We start from the raw sequence: 16,349 nt of genomic DNA, 5'->3' as shown, positions 1-16,349 counted from the left end.
CCGTCAGTCTACACTACCCCACGACCCCTAGACTGGGAAACCAGTTAGATCAGTCGCTCGAACACACACACAGAAGCGGAGCTCAAGCCAAGACAGACTTACCAGTAGTCCTCAGAAGTGGCGAGAAAGGCAGTGAGCTCACAAGGCACCATGCCTGTTTCTCATTGTCCCCGAATGCCATCAGAAGTACACTTTGGATCCCCATGCTGCACCAAATCTCTTAAAGATACCCAATTCAACCTAGTAAATTTGAAGATCTAATCGGCTTCATTAAATGATTCATGAATCAGGCAGCAGCCCATCTAGCAAGTACAGGGGAACTCCGCGGGAAGTTAAACAGGCAGAAAGGTTTTTAAAGGCGGAAAGGGCATAAAAATCAAAGAAGAAAGGAACTTATTAGCGAGAAATGCATGATTTAGGCAAGGCTGCCCTCCTAAGGGGAAGAGGGAGGAGTGTACCAGTAAAGTTCCTAGTATTGACCAGGAAATTCCATGTTGCCGGTTACAATGTTAAAGGTTACATTTCTGGGAGGTTGAAACTGCAGTTAGGTTAGGTGGTAAGTCCTGTCTTACTGACTTGGGGCCTTAACCCAAGTGATGCCATTTTGGGCCTGTTTTGTTTTTGTTTTGTTTTGTTTTGTTTTTTTAATATACTATTGCCGGGTGAACTGGGGAGACCCGGGGTCCTGGGGCCTCCTCAATCCAGCCAGAACCTGAAGGAGTTGCCAAAGGTTCTTGGTCTTGCCAGGAGAAGGAATTCAAGAACAGACATGTAGCACAACAGAAGAGTAACAGAAGCAAAAAGTACACTCCTGGAGATATGAGAGCAGCCGAACTTGAGCTCAAGAGTAAGAGCGCCAGTGAGAGTGCTAGTGACAGAGGGACAGTGACAGCGGGAGGGGAGTGAGAGCCAGAGCCAGGTGAACTGCCACACCCTGGGGGTTGGGTTTCTCTCTTTCATTGACAGTTATTGACTAGGGGGGCGGAATATTTACTGTTTGGTCCAGAAGCAGGGTTTTCTTTTTTTTTGTTGTTTTTTTTCCCCCTCAATTTTCCCATCCTGGCTCCCACCATCTTGGGCCTATCTGGTTTGATCCGGCTTCTTGTGGACTGCCGCTGCCAGGACAGGCCTCCGACCTCCCTGATAGCTGGCCAGCACTTCCTCTTTGCTGACCTCCAGGTGTCCTGTTAGACAACTTAACTACCTGCCTACTCTAACGATACCGAAACCAGACAAATGATCCAGGATGTTGAACTGGTCCGGGCTTGCTGACCAGCTCCTCAAAAATCAACCCTGGTGGAATTATAGAAGGAAGGAAGAAACATGCCTTACAGGAATTATAAAAGACTTCTAACCCTCCATAGAGACTGAAGGCGTTTTTGAACTGGTGTGTGTGGAAGGCTGACGTTCAGAGGTAGCAGTGAGACATGATGGAGAAAAGCATTTAAGTTCTGTTCTTGCATCTCACTCCCATAGCACCGGCTCTACCATCTCTTATCCCTTCAAGAAAGAAATGATCGGTGGCACATATTCAATTTGCCAATGTGGCAGGGGCAGTTTGAGATCTGGGACCCTACGTAAGGTTTGTTGAGGAAAATAGTAGATGAAAACAGGGGTAGGCAAACCTGATGATCCCTGGGTTTTCTTTTTCCAGAGTCTCCTCCTCCAAACCTCCAGAGCTGATGATTGTCATGGCTTCCCGCCCGCCCCCCTCCCCCACCGTGCTGCTTACCAAGAAGCATAAAAACGATGCACTAAATAGATTTTTCCCGGACAGACTATAAAACAATAGTAGTGAAAATGACTTTATTGTACATGCTGCTCTACACTCGGGGACTCATCCTTCATTCTACCAAGACCATCAAAGACTGAAGCCTATCTCTACCCAGTTCCCCTCATCACCCTGTGGATTCTTCCCCACAAGTCTCCTCCTTCCTGGGGCCCCTCATTTCTTCCTCTCCACTGGGGTGTCTGCCTAGCCCTCCCTGCGGCTTGTCTCAATTTGGGAATTTCGTTTCTTGATCCCCACTCCATAGTGAGACGTGGCCCAATGGTCTGCCCAAGTCCAGCATGTGTATCAGTGACCAGATGACTCTATGGATTCCAGGGACCACCAGAAGGAAGAATAAAAGTAACACTGGCTCGAGACCCAAAGATGCAAAAACGTCAGAGACAGACCCGTCAGACACACCCGCACGTGAAGGACATACCTTCTCCAAAGTCCCTGTTCACACAAATTCCTCAATGTCTTCTGCCCCGGAAATAACCCACTTTCCTCCCCTAATGGGGCAGCTGTTCCCTGAAGGTCAGAACCCCAGAGGGACCTAACTTGCCTGAGCAACAGACAGACAGTTCAAAGTAAAACTGCTGAACACACTGCACTGGCTGGGAATTGAACCCAGGCCTCCACCACTGAACCACCAATGCTCCCCCAAGATGTGCTGTACTAGGTCAAATCAGAAGGAGTCACCGGAAGGACTTGGAAAAAGCAATGGTAAACTAGATTTTCGCGGTACTCACTGTGGGCAACATTGTCAAAAAACAAAAAAGACACCCAGAGCAAAGGCTTGCATAGGAGATTTAATGTCCGGCAATGCTGTGAAGTTTTGGCTTCGTGGCCAAATCCAAATATAGGATTTGGAAAAGTCTAATTCTGAAGTCGGCTCTTTACAAGTTGATAACAGAACTCTGTAGAAAAACATCAGACATTCATGTTGTTTCTGGTCTCTGGTCCATATCTGCCGTGGACCCATGGAAAGTTGATTTTCACTGGCTGACACATTCTCTTTGCCCACCCATTGCTTGGTGCCTCCCAGACCCTTTCTTCCAAACTTTGAGATGAATACCAGTTCTCTACCCCAAATAGGTGGTCAGGACCCAGTGACGGTTCAGGAGGCTGGACTGGTGTGTCTAACTTACTCCAGAAGATCTGGGCGATAACTGAGGTTCTCTCCCTCTATGTCTCTTTTGAGTCCCTGGAAAAGGCCAAGGATTGAATCTTGCTTTTACATTTTTCTGCCTGACACAGACCTCTATTGAAGCAAAAAAAAAAAAAAAAAAAAAAATGAAAAAAAAAAAAAAACTCCAAGAATTTTTCCCCTCATAACAAGTTTTTTTTTCGGGCCCCCCGGAAAGGTTTGTTTGGGGGGAAAAAAAAAAAAAAAAAAAAAAAAAAAAGAGAGAGTAAATTACGGGTACTTACAGATGCCAGGATATTACCCCTCTATCTAATTTAAAACTTTCTTTGTACCCTTGTCTGATATTCATGTTTCACTCTTTTATCCTTTTGTTTATAATTAGCCTGGCATAGATTTTTCATACTCTTAATATTTAACCCTTTTCTAATATACTGCTATATCTGGAAGTTATTTTTTTTATCCAATCTGAGAAAATTGGATCCATTATAATCCGCAGTAATTGGTGCTGTATTGGGGATTCCTGTCATAGTATTACTTCCACCACCTCAGTGTGTGGTTTCTGTTTTGCTTTTTAATTTAATTTTTTAATTTAAAATATTTATTTATTTATCCATCTATCTATCTATCTTTTTTCTTTTCTTTCTTTTTTTTTTTTTTTTTTGAGAGACACCGTGAACAAGGAAGGGTCAGACAGAGAGAGAGACAGTGTATCCCAAGCAGGCTTCACACTTAGTGTGGAGGGTGTGGGTGGGATTTAAAATAATTTTAAATGTAGATTGGTTCACTTAAAATCTATTCTATCCTCCTAGCTGAAGAGGTTGAAAAACTGAAAAAATTGCATTTCTCAGATTCCCTTGCAGGTTGGGTTCAGGATAGAAATTAGATGCACTCAAGAGAGTTGGCAGAAGTGAGGAGAGGCAACCTTCTCACTGCTGTTGCTGATGGTAAGTAAGTCAATAGGGTTATGGAAGCATGAATGTTTAGAGACACTTTTGGTTGACAGTCACATTCTGGATTGTAGTCACTAGTTGATAGGTGTGAAAGGTGGTGGTATTGGCAGAGTTGAAGCTTCCTGATTCCAGTTAAGAAGGAAAGCCACAGTTTTCTATATACAAATGCTTCTACTACTTCTTGCACCCAGGGGTTGCAGGGAGGAGATAAGGACAAGGGAGGAAAGCACCTGAGCAGAGCAGAAAAATATTCTCAATGTTTATAAATAAAAAATGTGGAGGGGCGCCTGGGTGGCTCAGTAGGTTAAGCGTCTGACTTCAGCTCACGTCATGATCTCATGGTTTGTGGGTTCGAGCCCATGGTTTGTGGGCTCTGTGCTGACAGCTCAGAGCCTGGGGCCTGCTTCAGATTCCGTGTCACTCTCTCTCTGCTCTTCCCCCACTTGCACTGTGTGTCTCTCTCTCAAAAATAAAAAACAGGTCTCTGGGAGCAGGTTTCTGGGAGGTCATATTGTTGATTGGGTACACCATGATTCCCTAGTGTTTAGTATTCCCTAGCCTACTATGTTCAGGAGATGAATCTGAGAAGACTCCTAAGTTTAAAAGTCAAACTTCAATAACTAAAGCTCCTAGGATTATAGTATAGTACAGTATCTTAAATATAGTATAGTAGAGTAAGTATAATATAATATAGTTGATATGATATGATATGATATGATATGATATGAATGATATAATATAACATAATATAATATATTAACAATCCTGGGATAGGAGAGATTTCTCAGAGAACAAAATTGGCTTAACCATAAAAGAAAAACTATAGACAAATTAGATTTCATTAAAAAACTTATGCTCATAAAAAAACTATAAAAAGTGAAAAGGAAAGGCATACCGGGAGAAGCTTTTTGAAATACATGTATCTAACAAGTGACTCAAATTCTGAATATAAAAAATGCTTAGAAGCCAATAGTAAAAAGTCAAGTCATCAATCAAAGGAATCAAGGCTCAGGGTGCCAGGTTGGCTTAGTCGGAAGACCATATGACTCTTGATCTGAGGGTCATGGGTTTGAGCCCCACAGGGAGCACAGAGATCACTTTAAAAAAATAAAAATTTAAATTTTTTTTTAAAAAAGGAATCAGGGCTCTTTGGAGAAATGGCTGATTTTGGCACTGGGGCAGGAAATACACAGGGAGACCCTAGAGCGTTTTGCAATACCATAAAATAAGAAAGTACCAGAGAAAAAAACAAACTCCACAATGATGGGGGTATGCCAAAGGAAAACAGAAATCAACTGAAAATGCTCACAGTGGCTGAAACTGAAACAATCTGGGCAACAAAATGAATAAAATAGTATTGGATTATAACCCCAAAATATAACATAAATATCGACATGTCCATACTGATATAAGTAAATAAATAAATGAATAGGGAAAACAGACAAATGTCCCATGCAGAAGTATCCCAAATTAATGGAGATACTCCACCCTCCTTAAAAGTGTGGGCTACTCGCAGTGACTTCCTTCATCTCATGGGCAAAAACAGTGATTTTACAGTGGAGAAGCCTAATAAACACTTCCTCAGCCAACGAATCAAGATTAACATCAACAGTGGTAAGTCATGGTAACAGTACATACTATTAAGAAACAAACCTCAACCGAGTAAATTTGAAGGTTGAATTAGTCTTTTTAAGTGATTCATGAATCACGAAGCATCTCAACCAGCAATCAGAGGGGAGCTCTGCTGGGCTAAACCAAAGGAGATTTTTAAAGGCAAAGAGAAGACAGAGAGAATGAAAGAATGGAAGGAAGGAAGGAAGGAAGGAAGGGAGGGAGGGAGGAAGGGAGGGAGGGAGGGAGGAAGGAAGAGGGAAGAAAGGGGGGAGGAAGGAAAGAAGGAACTTATTAGCAAGGAATGTATTATTTAGGCAAGGTTGCCCTCCTAAGGTGAGAGGAAGGGGTCTATCAGTAAAGTTCCCAGTATTGACCAAGAAATTCCATGCTGACTGGTTAAAGGTTATGTTTCTGGGGAGTTAATACGGTAGGTAGGTTAGGTATTCAGTTTTGGTTTACTGACTTGGGGCCTTAACCTCAACGATGCCATTTCGGGCCTGTGGTTTTCTTTTTAACAATACCCATTACACAAAGTGATAAGAATGGTACTTTACCTCCCCAAACCCCTAACCCCAGGTTGATCATGAGAAAAACATCAGACAAATCCCAGTTGAGAGACATTCTACAAAGTATGTGACCTGTACTCTTAAGGATTTTCAAGGTCATCAGTAACAAGAGAAGTCTGAGAAATTGCTAGTCAAGAGGAGCATGAGGAGACATAAACTGAAGGCACTGGGATACTCTGGGTGGAATCCTGGAACAGGAATACGTCATTATGGGGGCCCCTGAATCAAGATATATTCTTAAAAATATGGCATGACAAAATTGGTCTTACACTGGGAAAACAGTTGATTCTCACTGGAAAATAAATTAAGGGGCACCTGGGTGGCTCAGTCGGTTAAGGGTCTGACTCTTGATTTCGGCTCAGGTCATGATCTCACAGTTCGTGGGATGGAGCCCCACGCTGCCGGGGAGCCTGTTTGGGATTCTCTCTCTCCCTCTCTCTGCCCCGCCCCTGCTCCTGTGCATGCATTCTCTCACTCTCTCACCAAATGAATAAACATTTTAAAAATGTTTTGTAAAAAAACAAAACAAACAAACAAACAAACAAAAACAAAACAAAGGGAAAAGGTCATTATGTAAAAATCAAGGATATCTGAATAAAACATGAACTTTAGTTAACACTAATATTGGGGCGCCTGGCCTAGGTGGCTCAGTCGGTTGAGCGTCTGACTTCAGCTCAGGTCGTGAATTCGAGCCCCGCGTCACGCTCTGGTGCTGACAGCTCAGAGCCTGGAGCCTGCTTCAGATTCTGTGTCTCCCTCTCTCTCTGCCCCTAACCCACTTGCCTTCTATCTCTGTCTTTCTCAAAAATAAATAAACATTAAAAAAAAAAACCAATAATGTATTCATTCAATTATGACAAATGAACCATTCTAATGTAAGATGATAATTATAGGGGAAACTGAATGCAAGGTATATGGGAACTTTCTATACTATAATCTCAACTTTTTATAAATCTAAACCTAGTCTAACATAAAAAGTTAATGCAAAAAGTAAAGAAAAAAAAAAAGTCAAGCCAATTAAAAGTAGATAAAACACTTGAAATCTCTTCACAAAAGATTTCTTTATGACCAAAAGGCATAAGAAAGAATTCTCAACACCATTACTCATTAGAAACACAAATTTAAAATACTGTGATATACCATTACATACCTCTCAGAATGGCTGAAATTTAAGAGACAAAGAACACTCATGCTGACAAAAATGTGTAGCAACGTTATCTCTTGTTGCTGGTGAAAGAGTAAAGTAGTACAACCATTCTGGAAAACTGATAGCTGCTTCTTCTTCGTTTTGTTTGTTTGTTTGTTTTGTTTTTTTTAACGGTTATTTATTTTTGAGAAACAGAGAGACAGAGCACGAGAGGGGGAGGGACGGAGAGGGAGACCCAGAGCTGCAAGCAGGCTCCAGCTGTCAGCACAGAGCCCGACACGGGGCTCGAACCTAGGAACCCGTGAGATCATGACCTGAGTCGAAGTCAGAGGCCCAACCGACTGAGTCACCCAGGCACCCCGAAAACGGATAGCTTCTAATAAAGTTAAATATACAAATACCTTATGGCCTAGCAATTCTATTCCTAGGTTTATACCCACACAAAATGAACGTACAAGTGCACAAAAAGATTCCTGCAAGAATATTCATGGCAGCCTTATTCACACTATGCAAAACTGAAAATAGCCCAATTGTCCATCAACTATAGTGATCAACACATTGGAATAACACTCACCGATAATACCAAAACGATCTACTGATACACACAACAAAGTGGATACATCTCAAAAATATTATGTTGCGTGGGAAAAAAAGCCAAACACAAAAAGTATATTCATTTACGGGAATTTCAAAAGGAGGCAAAATTAATCTATGGAGATAGAAATCAGAATGGTGATTGCTTCAGTGAAGGTAGGGTGAGGATTAACTGTGTTAAAAAACAAAATTCAACCAAGTAGATTTGAAGATTTAATGGGCTTTATTAAGCCATTCCTGAATCAGGCAGCGTCCCATGTGGCCAGAAGAGAGATGTCCCAAGGAGTTGTACCAAATGGAAGGTTTTTAGAGGGGGGGGGGGGCAGTTGGGGGCAAGGAAGTTAATTAGCCAAAGAAAAGAAAGTTATTGAGTATTTTCCAGGACTCCAACAGAGAATACTACAACTTTATCAGCAATATTTTTCCATCCCTCTAGGGACAGAGGCCAAGCTATTAATTCAGGTACCTCAGGAGTATGGTTTGTTCTGGCACAAATCAATAGTCAGGTTTGTAGAATCAGATGTTTTTTTCCAAGCAAAGGGCAATGGTATGGTATGGTAAGACTTGACCATCAGCAATGAGGGTCACGAGAAAAAATACGTTAACCCAGGGGCTAAAATTTATTCGTAACAGCAGAGGCCCCTGTAAAAAGAACTTAGATAAAGACAATTAGATATTTTGGCCTAGTGTATGAGTTTCAGGCAAGAAGGAAGACATTCAGTCCATATGGCAAATAACCTACGAAATCAGCGAGTTCTTCCATATTATAGGGTTTTACCAGCAGCGAAGGAGTCTTACTGTGTGTAATACAGCGAAAAGCATTAGGATACTTATTAGGACACATACCAGCCCAAATACCTGAATCCAACACTCCTTCATGATTAATTCCCCAAAGAATCTGAAGGATGTTAAGTTAAAATGCCAAATATAAGCCCATTTGTGGAATTCTTTATTTCATGCAAAGAGGTCCACGAGAAGGAGTATAAGGACACAGGTTACAAATGCTGTCATATTACTTCATAGAAAAATACATAAGGGAGCTTCCCTAACCAGATGATTACAAAAAGTGTTATAAAGAAAATAACAAGTTATTGGTTTAAAAAAACAACAACACAGTACCAGTCAAGTGTGCCTCTTGGGGGCCCTAAAAATATTTCCCCTCCCATATTGCTTCATGAGATTTGTAAGTTTATCAACTGCCCGGTGGGTCAGCTGATGAGTCACTTCTTCCCCACCCCCTCCCCCCGCCCCCTTATGTTCATTTATTTATTTTGAGAGAGAGGGAATCCCTCAAGCAGGATCCGAATTGTCAGCAGGGAACTCGATTCAGGGTTCAAACTCAGGAACTGTGAGGTCATGACCTGAGCCTAAATCAAGAGTCAGCTGAGCCCGACTAAGCCACCCAGGTGCCCCTGAGGAGTCATTTCCATCAGGGATCTTTCCGTGGACTGTGACCAGACAGGATTCCTATTTGGGCCATTCAGTGGACTGAAACGACAACCACTGGCAGCTCTAAGGTTTTTTCTTTGTGGGATACCCTGGATTGAACATCCTTAAAAAGGAGTTTTAGATTTCCTTTCGGGAGATCATTTATGTTACCTATGAGGGCCTTGGTTTTGATAGATTTTAAGGCAATGGTCCTTGGTGCTCTACCAGCCAAAAATTTGTCTTTAGCTCCTCCTGAATCTAATTTGTACATATGTGTATGTATGTATGTATGTATGTACGTACGTACGTATGTATGTTATGTCTGTAAGGGAGAGTGAGCGTGAGTCGGGGAGAGGCAGAGAGAGAAGGAGAGAGAGAATCCCAAGCAGGCTCTGCGGAACCAGACACCGGGGGATGGGGCTCAATCTCACTGGACCCTGAGATCCTGACTTGAGCTGAAATCAAGAGTCCGATGCTTAACCAACTGAGCCACCTAGGCACCCCCTCCTGAGTCTAATTTTGAATGTCCAGGAACCTTAATAATGGCCAAGGTGGATGCAAGTTTGTCAAAAATATCAAAAAGTCTTAGACACCGGACTGTATAGGATCACAGAACATGAATCAATAGTTAATTATGTATTGGACCACAACGACAATAAACGATTTTAAAGGCAGATACCAGGACATTACATAGCTGAGCAAAGCCCATAAGAGACCTGATAAAGCACTGAAAATTATTTTGATAAAACACAAAATCTTTGCTTTCCTTTTTTAACCTCCTCTCAGGTGCAGAACGATAGTACAGGAAAACTTTGTCGTTTTAACAGAGGAAAAAATATTAATATTTGGTTTGATATAAGTAAATTACAATATGAGATCCATTAATTAAAAAAAATTTTTTTAACATGTATTTATTTTTGAGAGACAGAGCACGAGCAGGGGAGAGGCAGAGACAGAGGGAGACACAGAATCTGAAGCAGGCTCCAGGCTCCAAGCTGTCAGCACAGAGCCCGACACGGGGCTCAAACTCACAACCATAAGATCATGACCTGAGCCGAGGTCAACCACTTAACTGACTGAGCCACCCAGGCACTCCTAGATCCGTTCATTTTATATGTTCATCCTGACATTGTTCTGCTAGACTGGGAATGACAGAACAGGCAGGGCCAATAGGATTCCATATTGCTGAAGAAGGTTGCTCTAGGTTGAGTAGGCAGAATAAAGATTTAAAAGATGGGACAAGTTCTAAACTGAGGGCAGATGGTATAAATATCAAAGAAGCCATCACCAGAATCCCAGCCTTGCAAGTAGTTCTAAAACATGGGGAAGTTTTTGGGGCACCTGGGTGGCTCAGTCGGTTGGGCATCTGACCTCGGCTCTGGTCATGATCTCACAGTTCGTGGGTTCGAGCCCCGCATGGGGCTCTTGTGCTGACAGCTCAGAGCCTGGAGCCTGTTTCGGATTCTGTGTCTCCCTCTCTCTCTGCCCCTCCCCTGTTCACCCTCCGTCTCTGTCTCAAGAATAAATAAACATTAAAAAAACAAAAAAACATGGGGAAGTTGTTTCAACAAAGCTTGCCACCTGGCTATGAATCTTAAAAGACAAGGCAACAAAGGATGAGCCCATCAAAGAGTGATTGCAGCCTGGCCTTGAGGAGTCACCGCTGTGTGTGCAGAGGACAGAAAGGATGATTGTTCTTAACTGGCATTTCAGCTGGCCACACAGACCCTTTGTTGCTCAATTTACTGTGGTATATAAGCAGTGGCTCTCAAACATGTTGGATCATTTCACAGCAAGAAATATACTGTGTAGTGTGTCTCAGCACATACTTACACACATAAAACCATATAACTAACTCAAGTATAAGTTTAATAAATGGACAAGTATTGCCTATTTTCAGTATATGCCATGTAGGTACTCTAATTTTTACTTCTTTAATGAAAATTTTATTTTTAATTTATATGTAGATAATAAATACATCTATAATAAAATATGTATCGTCCATTCATCTGTATAAACAGATATGGATAACATTTGTATTTTCTACTTAAATAAGTGTTCGTCATAATTCATTGATGGTCTGTGACCACAGGTTGAGAAACCCAAAGTTACAATAAATCCTTCCACAGTAGGAGAAAGATCTTATGGAAGTTCACTGATTCTTCTCTTCTGAAGGCACACCTGCTGGCTTGTCTGCATTCTCTCAGCATCCACACATGCAGTTTATGCAGAGTTAACATATGCTTAGTATTCTAAGTATTCTCATTGGTTCATTTGTATTTTAACTCCCTTTCCAATCTAATTTTTAATCATTTGTTTTTTTAATTTTTTAATATTTATTTATTTTTGAGAGAGAGAGAGGGAGAGAGAGAGAGAGGGAGGGAGGGAGGGAGGGAGAGGGAGCTGGGAAGGGTCAGAGACAGAGGGAGGCACAGAATTCGAAGCAGATTCCAGGCTCTGAGCTGTCAGCACAGAGCCCAAGGTGGGGCTCAAACTCACCAACTGTGAGATCATGACCTGAGTCAAAGTGGGATGCTCAACCAACTGAGCCACCCAGGCGCCCCCTCTTTAACCATTTGTAATGTTTGCTTTTCAGTGACTATTAGGAAGCAGGCAATTGTGAACTGTCTATCATAAATTAGCATCCTGTTGTATATTAGCAAGCTTATAAATACATTTCAAAATTTTTAGAGACATACTCTTTCTCATAATAATTTTTTGGTAAAAATGGAAATGCCAAAAGTAGATAAACTAAGCTTAGCATTTAATATTTATCTATTTTGGAAATAATTTAGATATTCAATGAGTGTCCATTATTTAGTTTATCTTAGTATAAACTTTGATCTTCTATTTATTTAAACTAAAACGTTTATTTAAACATTTTTAAGTTTTTATTTATTTCTTTTGCGGGGCGGGGGGGGGCGGCGAGAGCAGGGGAAGTTCAGAGAGAGAGGGAAAGAATCCAAAGCAGTCTCCATGCTATCAGGCTGTCAGTACGGAGCCTGACTGAACCGGAACCAAGAGTCCAAACGTTAACCGACTGAGCCACCTAGGCACCCCTAAATTACTTGTTTTTAACAATTATACTTGGATAAGACATTAAACAGCTAATCATCATTTTAAGTTATTTCTTTTGTTGATGAATTTTGTAACATGGAGATAACATGAGCTTATTTGATTAGTAAACTCAGGTAGAAAAGGCAGTTTATCTGCATTCTATTTAATGTTGATAACTCTAAAGATATTCTTGTTTTTATTAAACCAACAAACTTGAATTCGTTTTTATTTATCAAAGATTATCCTAGACTATATGAACTTGGGTTACTTTTTAGTCTATTTCTGAGAACTTTAGGAATACTTAAGAGATATAAGTACTTGATATTCCTCAAGCCAATTAAGTAGAATTCTTTTACAAATTAATTTGGGCAATATCATCCCAAGACAGTAAAATACCATATCTATAACATGCATACACACACACACACAGCTCTTACAGCTTTCTTTCTTTCTTTCTTTCTTTCTTTCTTTCTTTCTTTCTTTCTTTCTTTCTTTCTTTCTTCTTTCTTTTTTTTTTTAAACTTCAGCCATGTCTCAGGTAGGAAACCCAAAAGAATAGCTGGACCCAGGGGTGCCTGGGTGGCTCAGTCAGCTAAACCTCTGATTTTGGCTCTGGTCATGATCTCATGGTTTGTGAGTTCAAGCCCCATGTTGGACTCTAAGGTGACAGCTCAGAGCCTGGAGCCTGCTTCAGATGCTGTGTCTCCCTCTCTCTCTGCCCCTCCGCCCCCCTTGTTCCTGCTCTGTCTCTCGCTCTCAAAAATACATAAACACTAAAAAAAAAAGAATGGCTGGATCCAAATTATGTTTCCAGCAGATGGACTAACTTAAGGCTACTTGCTCAGATGACGAAGCTTTTATTAAAAATGTATTATTATTATCATTGTTATTATTTGCATGAATCCAAATTATGTTTCCATAATTTTAAGGTTACCTGCTCAGATGGCCAGTCCTTCATTAAAAATGTATTATTATTATCATTATTTTTGCATGGATGAGCAATCTTTTATTTAAAAATTGTTGTTGTTGTTGTTGTTATTATTATTATTATTATTATTATTATTATTATTATTATTTGCATGCTATCAGGATCCTTTTAGAGCTGTTTTGGACTTATTTTGTCCTTTGCATACTAATCAAAGAATGCATTCCACTGTCTCAGAGAGGTTTGGAATCCTCTTTTTTAAGGGTGCCCCTTAAGGTGGACTTAACTAAAACAGAGGTTCCCCAGAATGGCTATTGCAATTTTATTTTTTTTTCAACGTTTATTTATTTTTGGGGGGACAGAGAGAGACAGAGCATGAACGGGGGAGGGGCAGAGAGAGAGAGGGAGACACAGGCTCCAGGCTCTGAGCCATCAGCCCAGAGCCCGACGCGGGGCTCAAACTCACGGACCGCGAGATCGTGACCTGGCAGAAGTCGGACGCTTAACCGACTGTGCCACCCAGGCGCCCCTGAATTTAAACAACACTTGTCCTAAAACAACCAGCAATCACAATCCCCCCTCCACACACACACACACACACACACACACACACACACACACACACACATCCTATGAAACAAAAGAGTACTCATCAATAGTGAAACCCCTCCCTCCAGTGGCATGATGGGCATCTCCTCTCTCTCTGGGCACCCACCCGCCTGATCCCAGAGAAAGGCAACGACCTCAACCAAAAGGAAGGAGGGAGGTCGGTACCTAAGAGGACTCACGGTGCGAGTAGAAGGCTGTCCGTATGTATACAAGCTAGGAGCGGTGAGCACTAGTCTCCTGTAGAGACCGCACCCAATTCCAGGAGACACCGGTCCTGCCTTGCTGAAATCACCTCAGGTCCTGCTTCTGACAACAGGCTGTCGGCCTAAAATTGTCACAAGGCAATAATTAAGCAAGACCGTTTATTTGGGATCAAAGAATCGCAGTTCAGCATACACAGATGTGAAGAGCAACCCAAATAGTTGTTTAACGAGAACTTTCGATTGGTGTTAATGGCAGAAAGCGAATCTGGACTGAGTGTAATTGATTGCTAAGGCTATCACTAAGCAAAGTCTCTGACTGTAGCAAGTTACAGGTTTTGCGGCTCAGTCCTTGTAATATTTGGTGTTTGGCACAATTCAAAAGTTCCCAGTTCTACCCGGTGGAGACGTGCCTGCACAAAGCCCATCTCCTTAATGGCTTCCTGGCTCCATTTTAAAACCCTTTCATGCAAGTGACCCCATTTCATTCCACCTTTCAGATTCTTTTTTTTTAACAACAGGAAAAGAGGTCTAACTTTCGGGACTGATGTAAGTTTTTCGTAATTTCGGCCAGATACCAGTTACATTTAGCAAAACTCACTGGGTGGTGCACTTAACATTTGTGAACTCTATGTTCAATCATTCACTGTTCGAAAAAAAATGTTATCAAGTGAAGATGTTATTTTAATATTTGTTAGGTTTTATTTAAAGTATCCGTTGGAGTTCGAACTCTCATTTCATCTCGTTTCTTAGCTCGTCTAAAAAGGCCCCAGTGGCGCTTGAAACTTCTCCACCAGAAAAGCCTCATCGTTTCATTTTTGCAAAGACACCAAATACAAGGCGGCACCTCCCTCACCTCCTTCCAGACGTAGGGCAGTCAAGCATCTCAGCCAAGTCACGTCTGAAGACCGAGACTTCAGCATGCACGGCGGAGGTTCCCTTTTTCTCAGCGCAGAGCTCTGGAATCACGGGAAACCGTGCTCTCGTGCCGCAGGCAAATGGGGCAGCTCGCGCAGGTTTCAATCTAGCACTCGCCACCACCTCAGGAGACCCTGCTTTGAGCGGGATTGGAACCGAGGCTGCTACAAGTAGAACGCAGAGCACTAAAGAGCTATGAGCCGGCTTGCAAATGTCGTGCTTTAAGCGGTCCTAAAGGCCTTCATGATATCTTGCTGCCTTGCCCCCCCCCCGCCCCCGCCCCGAGCTACAAGTCTAACACCCTTTTCGTTCTTTCCCGTTCTTTTTCCTTCCTTCTTCAACTACGATATAAGACCCATTCTCATCTCTCCGGGGTCTGGCCCCTTACGGCTGCCAGGCCGCCGAGGAGGTCTTGTTGACCCAGTACGCGCCTCCGCAGCTTCCCTGCGTCCTCTTTGCGGCTCCCTTTTCCCTCCACCTGCTGTGGGCCCCCGGCCCACGCCGACCCCCCACCCACCGCACTGAGCACGTACGCAGCGGAGCCGAGCTGAGCGCCGGAAGCTCGAGCCGGCGGGTGGCGCGCGGTTCGTCTTTCCCGTTGCTGCCGCTGCGGATGCTGCTCAATTAACTGGATGGGTAAGTTTGAAAAACAAATTCCCGCTTTGAAAAGCTTTTCACTATTTCCATTCTCGGGGTTCTTCAGTTCCTCAAGGGCCTAAAAGCTAAAGACGACCAAGTAATTTACAAGTCCCAGGAGAGCGTCCTGGTGAATGTCTGACCCTGTTCTCGGCGTGGGGACATTAGAACGACCATCGACCCGACCCCTGCCGTCGTGGAACCTCCCTGCCGGGCGGAGGAACCCGAAGGAAGTGGAAGCACCCCACCAGCCTCGAAGGTATCTCCGAATGGTGGGCTCTCCTTCTGACCAATTATGCCCTTCCTACTTCCTCCAGGCCTCACATTCGTCCTGGGTTAGGGGACGAGTGCCGATGAAGGGTGGTCTGATGAAGGCAGAGAAGAGGGAAGCGTCACCAGGCGAGCCCACCGGGACGTGTAGCTTCCCTCGGGCCCCTCTCGCCTCGGCCCCGGGGACGCTAGCTAGCATTTCAGGCGGGTGGGGAGCAAGGCAGAGTGGGGCCGCCGGGCTGCCCTTTTGTCTTCGGAATCTCTCACTCACGGTTTTCACGCGATGAACACGCTTTGTCAACTCCTCTCCGGTTTTCCGAGGCATTGGAACTTGTTTCCTTGTCTAGAGTGCGGCACGTCCCCGAGGTTAGCAGGTACTTCCTACCTAAGGAGGCAGGGGAAGGGTGGAGCGCTGTGTCTCTGTGGCGCAATCGGTTAGCGCGTTCGGCTGTTAACCGAAAGGTTGGTGGTTCGAGCCCACCCAGGGACGGGCTGCTTCACTTTTGGCTCAGTTCCG

At 43.0% G+C, this 16,349-nt stretch overlaps 1 long non-coding RNA gene and 1 other non-coding gene across 2 annotated transcripts; one reads left to right on the top strand and one right to left on the bottom strand.

Annotated features, from left to right (window-relative positions):
* Positions 1-2,561: 2,561 nt before the first annotated feature.
* LOC121026743 (uncharacterized) lies at positions 2,562-15,008 on the bottom strand. The gene is made up of 3 exons (XR_005788438.1): positions 14,865-15,008; positions 13,988-14,133; positions 2,562-2,688 (listed from the first exon to the last, which is right to left on the bottom strand). It is a non-coding gene; the product is annotated as an uncharacterized LOC121026743 (long non-coding RNA).
* Positions 15,009-16,248: 1,240 nt separating this feature from the next.
* On the top strand, positions 16,249-16,322 carry TRNAN-GUU (transfer RNA asparagine (anticodon GUU)). Its single transcript has one exon. It is a non-coding gene; the product is annotated as a tRNA-Asn (tRNA).
* The last annotated feature ends 27 nt before the right edge of the window (positions 16,323-16,349 follow it).

Source organism: Herpailurus yagouaroundi, unplaced genomic scaffold, assembly GCF_014898765.1.
Source record: "Herpailurus yagouaroundi ecotype Mexico unplaced genomic scaffold, PumYag 152606, whole genome shotgun sequence".
NCBI classification, from domain to species: Eukaryota; Metazoa; Chordata; class Mammalia; order Carnivora; family Felidae; genus Herpailurus; species Herpailurus yagouaroundi.
This window is presented reverse-complemented; position numbering and strand designations above follow the sequence as displayed.